At 41.8% G+C, this 21,839-nt stretch overlaps 1 protein-coding gene across 1 annotated transcript in view; it reads right to left on the bottom strand.

Annotated features, from left to right (window-relative positions):
* Positions 1 to 2,582: 2,582 nt before the first annotated feature.
* LOC139338677 (endonuclease V-like) overlaps positions 2,583 to 21,839 on the bottom strand; it is a 62,589-nt gene continuing 43,332 nt past the window's right edge. The window contains exon 9 of the mRNA XM_070973921.1: positions 2,583 to 5,570. The gene's annotated coding sequence lies outside the window, so the exon portion shown is untranslated. The remainder of the gene's footprint in view (positions 5,571 to 21,839) is intronic.

Here is a 21,839-nt window from a genome sequence, read left to right on the forward strand (position 1 = left end):
AGTCTTCCCCTTCTTTTTGTCTCCTGTCTGTCCTGTCTCCCTCTGCCTGTCAAGTCCATGTTTGTGTTGCTGCAGGGTGTGGCCGGCAGGTGGGGACCGGCCTCCTGAGCGCAGCATCCTCAATCATCAATCAGGACTCACCTGCTCACTCAGCATATAAGCACCCAGGTTAGAACCAGTCTTGCAAACAGCCAGGTGATATCTGACAATTGTACAAAATCTGGGAATAGGTTCAATGTCATTTTTTTAATTCTTCCATTCTGGCACATGGCCACTATGGTATGTTAAGGTCAGACAACTTAAAAAGACTTTTAGGTTAGGCAAAGATCATTGCCTGGAAATTCTTTGTGGATATCACTCTGTGAAACACAGGTGACGCGCAGCCTCACATTACACTTCATCTATTAAGAAGTAAACAGCAGGGTGGCAGCTCAGTGGAGGTGAGGGAGAACACCAGGAGACACACAAGTGGAGGACAGAGTCAGGCCGCTGTAGATGAAACCCTTCACCAAAACAGAATTTCCATCAAGGACTCCTTCATGTTACCTTGGGGGATTCTCAACTGCTGGCAGCACACTCACTAATACACCAACATGCATATTCACCTGTACATGAGTACACAGTGTCCCTAATGCATCAAAGAGTGTTACCTTCAGTCACGACGGCACAAAAGAGGGGAGGTGTGTTCTCCCAGTTCATCTTCTGTTCAGCTCTGTATGAAGTGATTTGTGTCTTGGCCCCTTTAATCTCAATCCATCTGAAAACCACCAAGAAGCCCAGGTACACTGTAGCCTTTCCAGGAGGGAGACACAGACAGACATACAGTTAATATTTCATGTCTGTAGAGATTTTCAGCTCACAAAGAGCTTGTGACCACATGAAACACCGTTTGATGGTTAAACCAAGTACTGAAAAATCAGCTGGAGGAAACCCCTGGGATAAAAGGGACTGAAAGCACTTTGTCTCTCCGTTCTCTTGGAAGTCATTCATCTGAGAGAATTGGAGATCGTTTTGGACCACAGAAAAAGGTAAGTTTAAATCTGTACAGAGTCCCTGTGAGTCTGTGCAGTCGAGCATCTGAGACAGTTTGTCTGCTTACATACTCAACAACATATTGAGGAAACCTTTGTCTGTTTTTTTGTTTTTTAATGTTTAGCATTGTGCTGAGCAGAGCTAGAGACAGATATGAGTCAGACTTCAGTCTCAAAGATTATGCCTTAAAACTTGATTTGGACTTGAATGTATTGAGACCTGGCATCCCGGGGCCAACTCTTATGTTTTGATCTGTTAAAATCTCAGAACAAGGTCAGTCCAATCTGCATAGCCACACAGCTTGAATATAACATTAGGCCTAATGTACTGAGAGGGCTTGCTCTCAGGCTTCTATAAAAAAGAAGCAGCTTTGAAAGGAAAATGTTCAAATGTTCAAATGCTGAATGATAACCATCATGATAATGATGATGATAACCATCATTCAGCATCTGCATGTGGATGTGCAATTTGCTTATTAAGACTTGTTCCTTGATTTGAGACTTGCACTGGCAGAGTACAGACCAGAACTTGCAGCGATTGATTTGAGACTTGACTTAACATTACTTGAAACAGTGTTGAGTGACTTCTGATTTGACTTTAGTTTGTGTCAAATTACTTCAGTTGATTTGAACTTGTGCTTAGATTTGCCTTAAACTTCTGACAATTGCCTGAGACTCGACTTTAGCTTATTATAAAGGTAATATCTACCCTAATACATTGAATCCCTTTTAAAAGACACCATTTGTGATGTATATTACCTTGAATATCTCTCTGTTGTGTTGGTGTTGTGCAGCTGTCGACATGGCCATGCTAACATCCTTGTGAACTAGCCAATTTTGGCAAACTGGCTGTATAACCAAGTCTCTCTCTGGGATATCAGAGGGCATTCTGGGAAATGTAAGAAATCACAGATTGATGCGGAAATAGATTAAACAAGTTACTAAGAAACAAAAGTGAATAGCAACATTGATTACGACATACCTTCTGTAACTCACCATTCTGCAGGAGCTTTTTCCTTTCAGCTCTCCTCTGTTTCATCACATTGTTGTGTTTCTCCAAAGATCAGAAGAGATTTCTGAAGCTGCAGCAGACACCTCTGCAATTCTCTCCGTCTAGCTGTGGAACTTGTCGACTCAAATCAAAAGAGAGCTGAACATTTTTCTCTTTACAGACAGCCATGGCCCTCACCTCTGTTTCACTCGCTTGTCCTTTGTTTGGCTTTGCAGCAGAGCTGCTGAGAGAAACCTCTCAAGGGCAGCCACGAGTCTGGAGTCTTTTCATTTGTCCTCGTCTGAGCTTCAAGAGTTCAACTGATTTCTTAAATATTTCTTTGATTCTTGTTCTATCCTTTCATACTTTATTTCCTCCTGATGTATGGGAGTGACACAGAGGGGAGACGTCTCCATGTTCAAGACAATAATGGTATACTGCTGCATTGATCTCTGTAACTGCTCCCCCCTATTTTCTTTCTTGGCCTGCGCTCTGTTTGCATGGCATTGACAGACTTCATTGTTTGCCCGAATAACAAAGATTTATTTATTTATTTTTTTGGAAAAAGAACACTTCATGTTTCTCCCTCATGTTTTGCTCTCTTGTCTTGTATCTGTCGAAGCAGCAATAATTTAGCACCTGAAGGATCGTAATGATTTTGCATTGCTGACCATTGCTACTTGGCTCATTTAATTCAGAAAGCTGTTTTAGAATTCAGAAATGTTATATTTGTCTGCAAAAATCTGTTTGTGATTTTGACTCCACGAGCCTGCTACTAAAACTCAAGTTGCATGAAGAATGAAATGACTCCCAATCCATTTTACAGCAAGTTAGAGAGATCAGGGCCACAGCCTTGTAAAACACAACAGTGGAAATTATCAGCCACAAAACACTGAAAAAAGGAGATAAATCAGAGGAAAATAACATTTGAATAAGAAGATAAAAAGAGATCAGAACTGAGGGCAAGCTAAAACAAAAAATGAATGACTGGAGGAGACAGAAAAGCTGCTGAGAGAACAGTGACAGAGCTGTCAGAGGAGGACAGCAGGATCACTGCCCTCTGTCAGACTCCTCAGGCTCTAAATAAAGAAAAAGCAAAGATGTCCACCCAAGTTTCAACTGCTCAGGGCCTCTGAAACTCAGAAAGAGAAAAGGGAGATGCAGATGGGCAAACTGAGGAGCGGACAGAGAACAGAGAGGAGGAAGAAGCAGTCCGATTGTTTGTCTGCTGTCACTTCCTAGTACACCACTGAGACAGATAATTAGAACAGATCCAACTGAAAGGTCAACAGAAGAGGTCATCCATCATGATGTAAAATCCTGTAGCATTAATACGGTTTAGTCATCAAGCTTTCTTCTCTAACTGTTCGTGGAAGTCAGAGATGAAAATGTGAGCAGGTGGGAAACGGAGAAAGGAATTTACTTCAACTTTAATGGGTTGAAAGTTTTATGTCATGAGCATGAGTGCAGTCAAGAAAGTGAGCTTTGACAATCCAACTTCCACAGACACATTATGGGAATTTGTTGCTATGGCATTGTGATGTAAAAATCTTGGAAAACAGTGGAAGAAGAAATGTTCTGCCCCATGTTCTGTCACAGTTCTGCCAGTCAGTGTGGTAGAGGGCGCTGGTTTGCTGTGTTTTCCATGCACACTTTTAATTTGTGCATAAAAATAGATTAAAAATACTGCAAACAAGTTCTTATGCTTGGCTCAGATGGAAAACTTGTATTGATTAAAAAAACAATGGAAACAGAACTATCCAATAAATTATGATGTACATGAAGGAATAATCATGACGAAAACATCACGTGTGTGGACTGATGAGGAGGCCGTAACCTGTCTCAGGTTAACGCATTAAGGAAACACATCATATCATGTGATGTCATGGCTTTGTTATCTGGATGAACCAGCACTAACAGTGGTGGATGGAAATGCACGTTTATTAGCATTTTCTTTTCTCATTTACTGGAAATTCTGTTAAAAAGCTTATTCACAGGCCTGATATGCCAACATTTCCTTTTAGTGCTGATTGTTTACAGCATAAGAAAACTTTTCACACTTGGATTTAATTGTGTTTCAGTGCAAGCTTATCTATTAATAATCAAATGTAGTGTAAAACCAGATTATAACTTTGTGTTTAGACTTTTAGCAGAGGGAATTTTAACATAGTGTACTGAAATGTTTTCACTGCTGCTGTAATAAAACATATAGCGTGACACTTGATCAAACTGTTGGTTAGTTAGAGCAAAAGGCCTGATTAGAGTATTCCAAGTTTGCACTGAGCATCAGTTACAGAGCTCCTTCTGTGAGCTTTCAGCAGTAGCTGTATGAAGTGCAGCGTGTAATATCCTGCCCTCCTTCTCCAAATGCCACAATCTGTCCGTACTGTACGCTGTACTTACCCCAGTGTCCTCAACTGTGTACATCCCTCTGACGTGGCACGAGTCTGCGGTCTCCACCGGCTGATCCTTTGACCCCTCCTGCTGATCAATTCTGCCCCATCTGAACTGCTTCTATTCCTGGCCACCATCCCTGCAGAGTCAGCCCCCTTCCCCCCTGCCCTTCTTTTCCGCTCGCCTTGCTGGGACCGGCCTGGCACAGCGGTGTCCGCTGCCAAGTCTGACTCATTTGAAGAGAGGCGCTCAGTGACGACACATTTTACGCAATATGTCCTAAAGCTCATAATGTGTGTTACATTGTTTCCCATATGCAGCCCCATGGGGACAGCTGAATAATTACATATATGACAGTTTTCACAAAGCCCACAGATATTAGCAGATGAACAACACTCTGATACAGATCACCGATATATGATTTATTTACAAGGCTCCCAGTGTAAAAAGCTGAGTGACCCAAAAATGTAATGAGAACAGTATATAAAAAGATCCAGTCTGACCCATATCCAGTTTAGATATGGGGCGAGTGCATAAAAAGACAGTTACTCTGACAGTGTGTTGGCCCAGACTGAAACAGCTGCACTTTTAAAAGCACATGAAAGTTACAGAACACACTCACTTGAAAACACACACACTCTCTCTCTCATCTGAAAACACACTGTCTCTCTCTCTCTCTCTCTCTCTCTCTCTCTCTCTCTCTCTCTCTCACACACACACACGCACGCACACACACACACACGTGTGTTTATATCACTTGTGGGGACATTACATAGACTTACATTCATTTCCTGGAGCCTTACCCTAACCCTAACCATAACCACTATCTGCCTATTTCTAACCCTGTACTTAACCTAACCTTACCTAACCCATAACCCTATCCTGAGTCTGTACCCTAAAATTTAATTATTTACATTAAGGGGACCTGCATTTTGTCCCCATAAGGGAGGTCAGTCCCCACAATGTGACTGTGTAAACAGATTTTTGTACCCACAACGTGATAAATACCTGGTCACACACACACACACACACACACACACACACACACACACACACACACACACACACACACACACACACACAGATAAATCACTTTTTAGGGGTCTTCTGTAGTTGCTGGTGTTCAGAGTTGTTGGGATCCATTCATTTGCGACCTGAAAAAGAGAAGAAGAGACAAAAACATCCGTCTTAATGCAATAAATATAATACAAAGCTAACTGACTGTGTCTACAGTATTCTCAGGCAAAAAGAGCCGCCCTGGAGAGCTCTGAAACTTTGAAATAACCTAATTAGAAAATGACAGAACGTAAGACCCAATAAAACATTTTACCTGTTGTTGTTAAATTGAGATATCTTTCATTATGCAGCTGACATCCAGCCATGGGGACATGACTGTGTTCACATAAGTTTTAGTCTGCTGTCACCAACAACCCTCATCGTGGGCATTACCTGTATGACATGCTCGGTCAAAGTTTGATGTATGACTGCCAAAGCTGTTGACTCTGACAGAATCATCACTGTTGCACAGCATTTTCCCTGTTACAAAAAAGTGCAACAACGTGCACAAGGTCAGTCTCAAATATTACTCACTTTTGTAAAAACGATCTTTTAATAAGCTTGTTGTCATCAAGCATTCCTCAAACATCTCTCCTTCCATACAATCTCTGCCTGAACACCATCTCCTCACAACTCCAGACATACGCGCAGACATGTCACCGTGAGAATGTTTGGCCATGTAAGAGTGATTTCCTGCTCTGAGACAACTGATAAATATGGGTCCAGATTCATTACTGACAAAGTCAGATGCTGTTCAGGTGCTGTTTATCATCATCAAAAGTCCTGACACACCATGTGAGAAAGGAACAAAAGACAGGAGCCCAATGAGCAGCTGCAGCAGAGAAGAAGCTGCTGGTGTGTCTGCGGCTGCGGGAGAGCAGAGCTGCAGAGAGGAGATTCATTGGCTGAGTGTGAAGGGGGTGTGAGCCATGCGAAACACTGGGCAGTTAGTGAACAGGCCAAAAAAAACAACATATGACATCATTATTATACCTCTGCATAGTTACAAAGTGTTTTCCTAATTAATCACTGGTTTAATGCACCACCTGGTGAGCACGCTAAGTGACCCAAACCAAGATACCCATGATGCTGCATGCTGGGTCTGGCTAAAATACAAAATGCTAAAATGCTTCATTCAACCAGGAACTTTTACACTCAGTGAGGTGTGTGTGGCCTCTCTGCTGTTGTTAACAATAATCACTGATGGGTCTGCAGTAGGACAGAGAGGCTGAGTGGACTGGTTAGAGTGGGACAGAGGCTGAGTGGACTGGTTAGAGTGGGACAGAGGCTGAATGGACTGGTTAGAGTGGGACAGAGGCTGAATGGACTGGTTAGAGTGGGACAGAGGCTGAATGGACTGGTTAGAGTGGGACAGAGGCTGAATGGACTGGTTAGAGTGGGACAGAGGCTGAATGGACTGGTTATGTCATGCACTGAGAATGAACGAGCAGAGAATCTGGAGAAAGCAGATTGTTGAGGACTTCACAGTACATGAGACTCACAGAATGCTGTTCAGACAGGTGAGCACAATAAACAACCTTATTTATTGTTGTAACTCAGTGTACAGATGAGAGTTTGAGCAACTACTGTGTTGCCTAGCAACGCAGCATCGTATGTGTGTGCTACGTGATGTATAAAAACTGTGCAGTCTCTCCTTCGCTTATTATCTGTTAGTTGCTGCAGATGTGGTGGAGTTTATATTATTTATGCATGTCTGTGATCTGCTTTGGTGATGTTTTATTCTGCTGTTGATACTCTAAGAAGTGTCAGGCTGTTTAATTAATGTGGCTTATGGGGAGTGAGAGACTTTATATTTATTGTCAGTCCTTTTCCTTTGAGTTTTGCCATATTTTTTTGGTTTATTCAAGTGAGGAAAGTGGAAGTACATCTGCAATCAATCAACGCTCTGTTAATTAGTTGTATGTACAGTGTCGTCTGCAGAAATGGAAGTCACTCTTGGTTTGGACATCAGGGCTCGTGTTGCTGATGTTGTTCCACTGGTGTGCAGTGTAGGTTAATTTACTTGAGTAAAATTGCTTGAAAGTGACAATACCTCCACTTGAGTACTGTATAATATAATTTTTTCCATCCCTGATTTTAACTTGGTGAGGTTACACCAAAGGGCTTCATCAACACAAACCTGCAGACATTATACTATCATACCACATCTATTTCTGTGCTGTACCAGCAAGAACCAGAGCCTAACAGCGCAGCCCATTAGCAGCCTCCATCATTATTTTCCCCCAAATTGCGAAGGCCTCAGCCGGCCTCCCTTGTTCAGTTAGTGCGGGTCCTACAGCAACACAACACAAAGCAATTTGCTCTGAATAGCCACCCAGGACATTTTCAGTACATTACAGAGGCAATCAGCATCAGCACGTAAACTAGAGGAGAGCGACACTGAGCGACAGAGCAGCAGAGAGAAAACAGAATCAGGAATAGTGTGAGAAGGATGCATAAAGAAAGAGCAAAAAAGAGAGAGCCAGATGGAGAATGAGATGGAGAGCTGTTATCATGTTACACAGGGCCACAGTGCCGGTCGAGGTGCTGGAGGGGCAATGAAAGGACAGCATAACACAGCTGTAATGGCAAGAGAGTGGACATTACATCAGGCTGACTCAGGGTCAGTGTTATGTTAGGGGAAAGAAGATGAGGCCTGCTGCTGGACACAGCAGGGGTGTGTGTGAGTAAGTCTCCAGGAAATGAATGTAAATCTGTCTAATGTCCCCAGAATGGAAACATAATGGTGTGTGTGTGTGTGTGTGTGTGTGTGTGTGTGTGTGTGTCAGGGTGTCTCTCTGTGGATCTGATGTTAATATACTGCAGGACATATTAGTTATTAGATATGGACACATGATGTTGTGGCTGGTGATTATGGAGAGGTATTACTGTGTGTGTGTGTGTGTGTGTGTGTGTGTGTGTGTGTGTGTGTGTGTGTGTGTGTGTGTGTGTGTGTGTGTGTGTGTGTGTGTGTGTGTGCTTGCATGCATGTTTGATGACTCAAGCAGCCATATCTTTCTGCAAACTCATCTCTTCAGGTGAATATCAATAGAACACACACAGCGCCCCTGCCTCTGTGTGAACAGCACAACATGACGTCTGGTGGCTCGTTTCTCCTCTTTCCTTACAAAGCAGCAGCTTAAGTTACGGTGGTCTAGTCTGTCCTGTTTTGTCTATTGCCATTCAACTCAGAAAGTAGATCATGGTCCCAGGAATACTACAATAAAGGATAACTCTGCTTTATCATTGTTTATCATCATCATTATTTTTGTAGTCGATTAGAGCCAAGCAACTTCTGTTTCATCAGTCCAGCAGACATTTGTCCAAAAACATAACATCTCTGTCCCCATGTGCAGGTGAAACCATGGACTTGCTCATGGTGGTTTGGAGCAGTGGCTTCTACCTCCAACACCTTCGCCAAGTCCTTAGCTGTTGTTCTAGGATTGACTTGCACTTTTCATGCCAAACGTTAATCTCTATGAGACACAATGCATCTCCTTCCTGAGTGGTATGATGGCTGTGTGGTCCCATGGTGGTCACACTTGCCTACTATTGTTTGTACAGATGAACAAGGTTCCTTCAGGCATTTGGAAATTGCTCCCAAGGACGAACCAAGTTTGAAGGTAGGCCTTAAAATACATCCACGGGTAGTATTAGCATGAAATCTGTGGAGTGGTTAAAAATAAGTTTTAATGATTGGATGTAAACCTTCTGCTTCCACTGTATTAATTATTATTAATTATTGTCTGAAAATGCTACATTCGGAATAAGATCTAATCCAAACAGAACATGCTCTTTACATGATCCACATCAAATTCAGCATATTGTCATATCTGGAATAATAGTGTGCATATAAACATAGTCACTGTCACCACAAATGTTTTCTAAACAATCAAGCAGATGGCATAAACAGGATTTATGCTGATGAATAAGTAATGAGGTGAATTGCTGTTTTGTAGTGGTTTCCCCAAATACTTCCTGTTGTCACAGAATGCAGCCACTGTGGCTGATCTGCATCTGATCTGACAGAATGCAGGAGGTGGGAGAACACAGAGGAAAAATAAAGCAGAGGGCGTCATTTCCTGCTCTTTCTCTGTGACATAAATCCAACATTGAATGTAGATCACAGAAAAGGTTTTTTTTTTTTTTTAGACATCGGCACGTTTCATAGAGTAACTACAGTACTTTTTCTGCTTTTCAGCTCAGTATCTTAACAGATGTAACGTTACTCACGCTATGTTGTAAACCAGTGTTTTTGTGCAGCATACTGTAGAGTAAGAGTGACACAGAAAAGTTTCAAAAAATTAAAGCAATTTCTTTTTCAATTTTCCCACTGTCCCATCTGGTCTTAAAATACACCCCTCTTACAGTGAAAAATGTCCTCACTGTCAAGTGTGGCCTCATTCTTAACACACATGCTTGCTACAAGACATTTTGATATTGCATGCGTTGCTGTTAAAAGCTTATTGTTGGTAAAAGACAAACAATGAGTTTTGGAACCAACAACTTCCTTAAAGTGTACAGGAGGGCTTTGATGGCTTATGACTCAGGCAATTAGCGCTGTGAAGTCTTACTCTAATAGGCTATTATGCATCCTTTCTAATTAGATATAAGACATGATGATACATGAGGGGGTATTACAGGGATGCAGCACTAATTATAAGCAGGGAACATTTTAATTTATAGAAATATATTCAAGGATTACGTACTTAATAATACACATTCATGAATAATTGCTCAGATGACTTTTCGGTCCTAATAAAGGCTAGCAACCAATAGAAAATGAATGCTTTATGGTGTCTGGCAGGCCAATGCTCAGCTTCAGTCAGCGGCCTTGGGTTTTGTTGCTGCAGTCCTCCATGCTCTGCTGTCAGACACACCATGAGTTGTGTGTCAAGCCATATTGTACCATTCTTCAAAAAAGGAAAGCCTCTAGTTCTTTAAAGGATGAAGGAAGTGGAAATCTACTGAGTCCCAAATTATTGATGTCGTAGCTACAGGTGAGCTCTAAAATAAAAGAGAGTAAACAAAGAGTAAACTCAGAGTAAACAAGTGATAGAAAAATGCCAAGCTGCTGGGCCACATTGTCCTGGCAGAGCTCCCCTTGATGCAAAAATCCATCTAAATGTGATCATCCTCAGTGTGTATCTTTGTGATGATTCATTTGCACCATATGAAAAGGAGATAAGTGCTGTGCAGCCACAAAATGTCCTGTGCCTGATTGAAAGAAGCACCAGTACGAAAGCCAAGTTAGAACAGAAAAATAGACATTCAAAGCTCACTTAAACTGCCTTTTTTTGCTTGAACATATCATTATGAAGTAAATGTTGATTGCACAGTGTAATGGCTATAGAATAATGACCCCATCAGTGTTTAGATTGCTTTCCTGTAAGCTTTGCTTTCACTGTGCAATTTTCTGCCACGGGGTATGATCTCCAGGAAGGCTGATCCAGTGTCTCTATCTGCTTTCATGTCTTCATCATAGACAACGAATGAATGAACTCACACTGTCCCCCCTCCACCCCAACACCAACCCCTGCTGTAGTTACTTGTTTGCATGAAGCAATACTCTAAAAACTATGTCAGTACTTGATATAAAATAATGACAACCTCACTTTATCTCTTCAGTGATATGATTGGTGGTGGTCGTTTCTTTTCAGAAATTTGGAAACAAATGTGGTGTGTTCTGTGTTTTTGGTAGTAGCTGGGCTCTGAGGAAAACGGAGAGCAAACCACTTGTCATTGTGACTGCTGCAGGAAATGCTGGAGGGGGTTAAAAGTGTGCCTGTTTCCACTTTAAAATCCATGATCAAATTAAAAATGGAGCTGATCTGAACTTTCATAATCACATTAACAGCACCCAAAACTAAAAACTATTTCCTAGTAGCCCTACTCTAATACTGAAATCTCAGAAGTCCTCCAGCTCTTATTATTTTCTAATTCAAGATCCTTCCCTCTTATGCCCAAAGCTCTTAATGGCCTGGCTGCACACCACAGATCAGACATGCCCTTAGTTCATAAGCCCGGCTGATCTCTCAGGTGTCGAGGTACCAATCTCCTTCTTCTTCTCAAAGCTTTCCCCAAAACTAACGCCAGTTCAGCTCCGAGCATAGAGCAATGTGGACCAATGTTCTGCCAGTTTCAAAGGCTCGATTTGTTTTAGAGATTTTCCTTTTTTATGAAGAGTTCCAGTTCTCCCCTGCAGATAGAGATTTGGAATCTGATTGGCTAGTTTGTACCTACAGCATGTTTTTTATTTTGTCTTAGGTTGAAATTCATTTGCAGTAAAAGCAAACTTTTTATTCAATTTAATCAGAATCAGAATCAGAATCAGAATTCCTTTATTGATCCCCGAGGGGAAATTGTTTTTTGTACAGTGCTCCACACAAAACAGAATTACAGATTAGAATAAAAAAGAGAGAAAGAACAAGAAGGAATAAATATAAAGGCAATATTAGGAAATAGAATATTAATACTAAAGATATATGTAAATAAGAAATATACAACACAAATTAAGAAATATACAACACAAAATATGCAACACAATGAAATGTACAGTAATAAAAATAAGTAATATACTGAGTACATTGGATGTGCAAAAAAAATGTGCAAAATGGAATCAGATGTGCAAAGTGAAATTGTAAAATATTCAACAGAACAGACCAGACAGTGACAGTGAAGTCCAAGGGCCATTCAGAGGGAGGAGTTGTACAGGTTAATGGCCACAGGCAGGAATGATTTCCTGTATCGTTCAGTCCTCAGTTTTGGTGGTATTAGTCTCTTACTGAACGTACTCCTGTGCCTGGCCAGCACATCATGAAGTGGGTGTGAGACATTGTCCATGATAGTCCTTAGAATTAGATTTTATTGTTCTCATAAAGGACTGCAAGCGTTGTTGTTCTTGTATATTTATTTGGGATGTTTCTGGTGCTTGTGTTCTATTCCCCTCTTTGATTTGGTTTGTTTTAAAGTTTTACGATCCTCTAACACACTTTGAGCTGCATTTGTATTAAATGGAGCTTGACAAATAAACTTGAATGTGTTGTGATTTTAGATTTAAGGGTGGTGTTAAACCACCTGAAAGAGTTTCAGATAGCTGGAGCATTAGAGCCACCTTTCATTAAGAGTTCTTGAGGCTTGTGGATGCAGTGAAAGAGATGAAAGATTTGACCTTTGACCTTCAGCAGCCAGGTGCACCATGAGCCTGTCTGACCCATGCGTCTGTGCTGGATAGCCAAGGCCAGCTCTGCTTTCATTAGCTTGCCACAGCCTGTCTGTCAGAGACACAGCACGGACATATAACAGAGTGAGAGGAGCTCAGAGGAAGCAGCTTTACAAAACTTGCTCACAGCTGTGGCAAACATTTTCACATTTTTCTGACACAGTCTCAATGTTGCTCCATTGCTTTGGTCCAGACTGAAATCCAGCCTATCAGAGGTGGGAAGTAACAAGCTATATTTACTCTGTTACATGTACTTACAAAATGTATAACAGGGAAATTTCAATGCAGCATACTCTTTATTCTTTCTTGAGTGCACAGAAAAAGTCCTATTCCTCCATTATAGTTGGATACATTCATCGTGCTACTTCTATTAGCTTATCATTTTATGCATTCGTGTTCATTCCGTCAAAGTGGTCTGCTGACCCCACGTCTGCTAGCACTCTGTCAGACTACAGCTGGGTATGTGTATATTGTATTGATTGGCATTTTATATTAATTCTTGTATTTACTATTGATTGCTGCCTGCAAGCCAAATTGCCCCTCAGGGCCATTAAAGTTTTACTCTACCTCCATGCAATCATTGCAACTGTTCTGTAATGAGCAAAGTCTTTATGCTAATTTAAAGAGTTTGGTGAACTGAGTGCAGTCTTGATATGGATGACCTTACCGTATAACTCACTGAGAGATAATGAGACTGACCTAGACTATCATTTACATGATATTTGCAAATAGGCTTTGGTTTGATTAGCATATTAGTGAGCTTCCCTCTTACCAGGCAGTAGTGGATCAGTAGTGGCATAATGATTTTGTCTGCGGTCGTTTCAAATGGGCTTCAGTCCTGCTTTGGTCAAAACAGCAATTGTGAGACTAACAAACAAGAAGAGAGAAACACAAAGAAAACCTATACAATATACTGCACAGGCTTTAACAATGGCTGGTTTCTGGATTTATTGATGTGAAAATAAATTTACACATCATGGCACACCCATGGCCACACACACACACACACACACACACACACACACACACACACACACACACACACACACACACACACACACACACATAAACACACACGCAGGTACTTCTGCAAACGCATGCATACAGAAACATTCGCTCACAAAACCCCCTAAAGTCAGCACATTTCTAGATGGTAAACATCCCTGGGAGCTGCTTAGCCATGCTGGTCAGGCTTCAGGCATTACTGGTGCATATAACATGAACCCACGCACACGCACGCACACACACACACACACACACACACACACACACACACACACACACACACACACACACACACACACACACACACACTCACACGGGGCTGTAAACATTAGCAATATTTTCCCATTTCTTCTGCAGGGCAGATGGGAGAGCAGTAGATCTTCAGAGGGGCTGAGCCCTTCACTAGTAATAATCTCCTTTACACTTCACAGTGCCGGGGAGATGAATCACAGTGGATGGTGTGTGAGAGAGGGAAGGGGACCCTGACGTGCCATGCGAAGGCTAGCCTTTATGGTCCTTTGGTGTACGTCAGTGTGTGGATGTATGTGTGGATTCTTGGGTGCAGAGAGAGGCCAATGATCTCGTTCAGATGTTGTCAGCAGACCAGGGGAGCTTTAGTTATGAAACCAAAGTGAAGGAAAATCACAGAAACATACTGTATAACTGCTTTTCATCATCTTTTCAGGCTGACACACGTATTGTACTTTCGTTATAAAGGAGATAAGACAGGCTAAACATCCTGAGAATCTTTTTGTATACACAGAGAGACCGTCACAGAGAACAGATGTCTGAAAACATCTAGTACTTTTAAGAAAGTTTGAAGTTATAGGATAAATACATCGCTCCTTCTTATTGAAATTCAGATAAATACAGCAGATAATGTATATAAACAAAATATTTTGTTGTTCCAATTTAACAAGATAACATAACCATGTGTTTTGTTGCGATAATGCATTTTACTGCCACCCACTGTCTCTTGGCAGTAGAATTAGTCTGAACGTTATAATCCTCTGCGATAGCCATTCTATGTATTTATTTTCTGTAATTACCTCTTTAAATGGTAGCTTTTATTGGCAGTGGCGGAGTCCGCCATTCCCACATTGGATTTAAATGGCACGAGATGCACAGAATACAATTGACCATGTAATGCAGTGTGACTGCTTTTCATTTGAATCTCACTGATAACATCCTCACTGTTTACTGTTCTTACTGTGTCCTGTTCACCCTGACTACTAATACTGATCCAGCACTTCCTACTGCTGCTGCTTCACATTTAAAGTGTTCAGCTGGTGAAACATGGGGTGGCTTTTAATGCACTACCTGTGATTGTTCATCAAGACATCAGCCTTTTTTGTCACTGGATCAGTTTTCAATAAAGTAGGGAGTAACTGAACCAGACAAAGCAGTCAAAGGGAGCTGCTACACCTGTATACAAAAACATATTCCTATGGATTAAACAAATGACATATAATGTACAATTTATGCAGTGATCTTGAGAGGTGCTGGTAGGCAGATTCAGTTACCTCTGGACAGAACCAGGCCAGCTGTTTTCCCATGTTTCCAGTCTCTGTGCTATGCTAGGCTACTAACTGAAAGACATGAGTGTGTTATCAATCTCTTCATCTAACTCTTGGAGAAAAGTTAATTTGTGTATTTCCTAAAATGTCAATTTAAAAGCCCTAAAACAGGGCTACCAAAAGTGGGGCCCATGGGCCAAAGTTGGCCCATCGTAAGGTTACTTTGGCCCATCAGATGTTTCCAATGACTTTTTTTTTTTTTTTTTGTACAAGTAATTTGTAATTTTTTTTTTGTAATTTGTATTCCTGGGGATTATGAACCTAAAGCTCCCCTGAGAGCTCAACATTCAATATCAGTCAGCATTATGATTATTATTATAGTTTTCTTTTCTTCTTTCTTTCTTTCTCTTGCTGCCATGCACAAACAGAATGACAACATTCAACTACGTGGGACATTCCCAATATTAAGCACAACCAAACTGTGGCTCTGCTGCTCATCAGAATATTAAGTGGCATCACTCCTGGATTGACACTGACAGTCAAAGTGCAACCAGGCTCACTTTCAGCTGGGCTTTAAATACAAAATACTGCCTACATGTTTTGTGCTCATGCATCTCGGAGCCATTTGTGTTTCTGAATTGGCAGATTGACAGAAACCTTTTTAAAATGTGCACACATGCTAAAAATTGGCCTCAAGGTCTCTTCATTTCATGCATATCCAAAGCCTTTCCAACTTCATCAAAGTCCACACTTTTTTATTCAAACTTCAACTAACCAAATGAGTTGAGTTAACCTGGCTCATATTGAGTTACTTAAGTACTCAATATTCTTTCATGGCTTCATCTGAGAGCAGCCTGATAAAACAGAATATCATGAAAATGCAGATGGATGGTTTGGTCTCATATTCTCCCCTTTTCATCGTTTATTCATCATTTCTTATAACAGCATTATTATATTAGTCTTACTAACTGTACCCAAAACCACATTAAACATTATATTGGGGGTTCAATTTTGAAAGTATAAAGAGGAAGAGTATGATTGGTCACACCTTTGAAATAGGAGATTAAAGCGAGGGGACACTTGAGACATCAACCATGACAAAATGGAATTCCCGAGTATCAGATCATGCACTCAGGTCTCAGACCGACGCTGTGTGACGTGAGCAGTGGCCTGACTGATGAGGACATGGCAGTGTGACAGCGACACCTGCCATCGAGTCAGTCCCTGGGAGACGCTTGCTACCTACGCAAACTGCTGACCAAGTTCTACAGAGGAAAAAAAAGCAGAAACACCCAAATTTATGGGCAACATCTGCGGTGTGGTGACAGGCTGCAAGTCAAGATCAGAGGGTGAGTTTTTAAGAACGTGTGCCTTCATGATTCAAAATGACATCCACAGCATATGTTATAGGAGATGACGTTTTTGCCTCATATTTATGGCAGACACTTATAGCAGCAGTAATACCACCAGTAACAGTGGCTACAAGTACATTTACTCAAGTAATGAAATACAAGTGCACCACGGCAAAGGGTACTTGTGCTGTACCTGAGTATTTACATTTTAAGCTATTTCATACTTCAACTACATGACAGCTATAGTCACTAGTTACCTCGCAGATTAAGGATCCACATCAAAACGTGATCTGCTACTGAAATATGTATTTTGATCATCCAGCTGTATATAAAGTAGAGATATTATGCTGCTCATACACCCAGCTGCCAGTTTCTATAGCACACACCTAGCTAAAACAAATGCAGACTAAATACAAGTGCCCTGCACCGCAGTAAATCCTACCTCCATGATATAATGTTCAATTTGAAACCGTTTTAGAGAAATGTTCATTCAACTGTGCGGCCATTCTGCAGGCTGCAGTGCTGCTGAGCTGTAATGTATGCTGTGAGCTGCTATTTAGTCAACCCTTATTAATGTATAGGGTGAACAAAATCTGAGAAAGTGAAATGTTGTGCATGAGAAATAAATCCAATAATATAATTTCTAATAATGCAACACTCTGAAAGGGGACATTCTGCTTAATTAGTACATTTAGCTGATAACATTGTTATTTAAAGAGTAACCAGCTAACACCAGCTGGAAATCTTGTTTTTGTTGACTTCCAGCAGCTGAACTTCTTCCCTGGCTGCAGTGATGTACAGGTGTTTCCCATGAAATATACAACTTATAGCTGTAATGGACTATTTGACACAGTGATACTGCTACTTTTACTGAAATAAAGAATCTAAAACACTTCTTTCTCAACTGAGTAATAGTATTGGAAGCAGCAGCAGTATTTTTTTATATGAATGCTTTTCATGTTCATTTGTTATACTTAGGAATTTGTGTCAAAGCAATGATTTTGTCATTGTGACTGTCTCTATTTAGCATTTATCCTTCATTCCCATGTTCCGGTCTATGTTTTTTTCATATGCCACATAATAGTTTCTGAAACATATGGACTTCTCGGCACCTTGAAAATGTGTTAATAAGTGTAATAGTGAGCTATTGGTGCAGTGTAATGGCATTAGTAACTGACAGACAGTAGAAGTGGTAAAAAAAAAAGCAATAGTGTTGATATTAATAGTAGTAGTAGTAGTAGCATTACATACATTACACAGTGTGAAATCTGTCATTTATTGATTGTACATTACATACTAACACACAAACTCAGTCAGCAGCAGAGACCAAACACTGTTGGCAGAGTTTACATCAACAGCTTGCCTGCTGAAGCCCACTGGCTCCTTCCCCCAGAGAAATTATTTGCAAAAATCTAATATTGCCCTGTATTCAACCAGTGGAAGTGAAAAAGAACAGTCTGCCATTGTGGTGGTTTGGGAGGTTTGTACTTTGTTTGTACTTTGTCTATCATATTTCAGAGGTTCATGGAGGATCGCAGTAGTACATACACTCAATGTGCCTTCATTTGCTTAAATCTTGATGTGAATCGTTGCAGAGTATTGCCCTGCTCTCATCATCTCCCGCTCCCCATTAAACCAACCTTGAGCCATTTCTGTAATGACATCCACTGACTTCAGACCTTGCCCAGACCTTGCCAGTCTCATTTGACTGACCTGTCCCTTTAAAAACACCTACAGCATCTTGACTAATCAGGAATTCCGAGCAGAGAGAATCAGTGAACAGTGAACAGTCTCTTGTCCGTCCGTCCGTCCGTCCGTCCGTCCGTCCGTCCGTCCGTCCGTCCGTCCGTCCGTCCGTCCGTCCGTCCGTCCGTCCGTCCGTCCGTCCGTCCGTCCGTCCGTCCGTCCGTCCGTCCGTCCGTCCGTCCGTCCGTCCGAGGAAAATGAGGAAAGAGTAATGAGATGTCCAGAGAGGGAGAAAGGCAGAGTGCAGAGAGGAAGTGAGAAAGAGAAATGAGACATGTACAAAGAGAAAGGCAGGATGTTTGAAGCTGCCTGTCTGACATTAAAGCAGGCTTTATAAGGCAGCTGAGCCTTGACACTGAGGGGTAGGATGAGGAGGAGAAGAGGAGATGAAGGGTCCCTCTGTTACACCCTGTCAGTGAAGAATAATGCAATCTGTGCATCTAACAATCTGCACTACTGCCTATGCAACAGCCAAGATTTACCACCGTGTACAGTATGTACTGTATGTTCTATAACTACGGCGCATTATGCCAGGGGATCATTAATAAATGTACGAACATAACAGATGTTTGCATGCACAGAGAAAACAAGCACATCCGTGTGACATTTGAGATTGAAGTCAAATATTTATCATTGATTCACTACTCATCTTGCCAACAAATCATACCCCTGCCTCACCTGTAGTGAAACACCATATTACTCTGATGCAAATGAGCTGCAGCGAGCGTGATGCATGGAGCTGGATGCAGTGTCTTCGGGAAACTCGCGGGCAGCTCAAGTCTCCGCCACTCGTGTTGATCTACTCCGCACCAAGATGCACATTACAGCTTATGAATGGCATGGGAGACGAGGAATTACGGTGGGCTGCGGTGAAAGAGCCCAGAGGCCACGGCTTCTTTGTAGTGAGTAATGATGTGTGCGGGTGAGGGGAGGTGTTTGTGCGTAGGAGCTGATGGTTTTCCCACAGTAATGAGTGAGCGTGATGGCATATTGCAAGAAAGAAAGGCAAAACAAAAAAACCCCTCATACTCCTGAACACATACATGCAGAGATTTAAGGAGGAGTGGTGTGTAATGAGAGCAAATAATGTGTGGGAGGGATAACGACACTGGAGCGACCGATGAGAGGACCGATGCTATAGATCAGCGATTAATTATTTCAGACCCTGAACCTGCGAGCTCCATCCATTATTTCCTCTGGGGTTACGATGAGTGTTTGTGGCCATAAGTACAGCATGTGTGCGCGGTAAAATGTGTCAGCCTGTCTGTGGAAGCGTGTGACACACAGACGGTTAGCTGCGTAGCTAGAATAGAGGAAAGTAACTAGATAGCTAAACAGCAACAGAGCACGAGCACTAGTGGGGATATGACCAGGCCTCAAGAAATACTGAGGTCATTAGTGCAAGACCCCCCAATGCACCACCATCTCTGTTTTTAAACAACAAATAACATATAAGAAAAATTCCCAGAAGAAAATGCTTAGCATATGACCTTAGCGTCCTCAACCATAAGGCCCGCGAGCTGGTTAGACAGAAAGAACAGACAGACAGAGACAGATAGCGAGAGGAATGCCTGGACAGCCAGGCAGACAGAAAGACAACTATTCCTCTAAACCTAGACAGACAACTAGTCAAGACAGCTGTGGGGGGTCCATGATTACAATTTGTTACTGTTGTGAGGTTTTGAAAACTAGTAGCAGGCTAGTGAACACAAAGCCACAATGCTGCATATACACCTCAGCTACAGTTACATTATATGTAAGTGGGGACCACTGCTTACACAGCTAACAAGCAATTTTACTACTGGACTAGTTGAGCAGCCTCCACAAGACCTACCGAAAGACAGAAGTAGATAAACAGATCTTTATTCAGTGAACGATGTTTGGCTCAGTTCACTGTGATGAGGCGCTCTGAAGTGCTCTGGGACATATGTCTATCTAATCCCCTCTGTAGGACTATTAATATTCATCAGCATCAGCCAACTGTGATCAATTACAAAAAAAAAAAAAAAAAGAAACAAACAAACATCTTTCCAGGTTTTATTCCCTGAGATCACAGGGCAGGACTGATGTGAATGAGCCTATTCGCTGCCTGTGAGTTTAAAAGCTGATTACTTTTCATGGAGCAAACACAGAGTAAACAGGGCTTTGAAGAGTCCTGAGCCATCTTAATGAACCAGGTTGTCTGAATGTTTTGAAAGGTGTACCCTGGAATAAGAAAGTAGTTTGAGGGAGGGAGAGTACGAGATTTTCCCAAGCAGCTAAATACCAGAGCATACTGTGTCATCAAAAACTCTGCACTTGCTAACAGTCCCATGGGATCTCAGTGTTTATTACGCACCACAGTACATATATTTTGATGAAGCTATCATACTTCAATTAGTCCATTCAGCCTTACAAGTAGCTAGAAATGATGTTTTCCTGTGGGTGGCACTTGAGGAAAGGTAAAGCCCAGAGGTAACCAAAATCATGACGAACGTAGGAACCATATTGATGCCAGATTTAAACATGATCTGGCCAGTAGCTGTGTGGATATTCAAGGATTACAAATCAGTAGTAGGAAACTGCCCTGAGGGACCCTAAGGGACCTGCAAAAGCCACAGGTTCATTGTGGTAACACAATATCAACTGATATGATGAGGTCCATAAATGGGGTCCTACTTTATTATCTGATCTTGAGGTCCCCTCCTGAGGAGGATCGTGGTGTCAAAATTGAGTTTGGGGCCATGTATTATGTCAGCATAGGAATACTGTACACGATGCACAAAGCGGTATCCTTGGACTTACAGATCATCCATGTTAGTCTACTTTTGCACCTCGCAATTCACATCCAGTGTCAATCATCTGTGGCCAAGCATGAAGCAGTGTGTGCTGTATGTGGCAAGACATAAAGTAAGGGTGTGGGGGTCTGGGTGGTGTACAATGGGCATATGGCAAAGATCTAGATTAACACACAGATTAACATTACATGACAGAGCTAAGGTGGGAATCTCATTAATGTTGAAAGCGTCCAGTCAGTGGGAAAGGCTGTGAGAGCGTTAATCCCACTCCTGACAAAGCCAAGCATCGTTGCTGACTGAAACACCTTATAAGTGGGAGCAGAGCAGACGACTGGCAGCAACGATAGAGTTACTAAGCAGGGGTGGACTTCACATAACAGCCACTCAGTGAAAACAAAAGCCCTGGCCATGTCTGGGGAGGCTCTCTTTCCCTCGCTGCAAAATCTAATAACCGATGTTCGCAGCATCTTTCCTGCCTTGTCCAAGGCTGAAGCGTCCTTATTACAATAGATCAGCCTGAATTGATTTGTCTTTAGAAGCCTCAGGGAAACAAAAAGGTCCCATTGATTTTCTGGTTTATAGTAAGGGCGTCTAAGAAGTTCGAGCTTGTGGCAAGCGGAGAGCAAGACACCTGGATGCCTAAAGTAAGCACGAGAGGGTGCAGGGGTAAGGACACACAGGTGGTGTGTGGGATGTTGGTCTGAGCGGATGCGCTTTGTGCCACGGCTTCTACTGGACATACACAAGG

The sequence above is a fragment of the Chaetodon trifascialis genome, chromosome 2 (assembly GCF_039877785.1).
Source record: "Chaetodon trifascialis isolate fChaTrf1 chromosome 2, fChaTrf1.hap1, whole genome shotgun sequence".
Classification (NCBI taxonomy): domain Eukaryota; kingdom Metazoa; phylum Chordata; class Actinopteri; order Chaetodontiformes; family Chaetodontidae; genus Chaetodon; species Chaetodon trifascialis.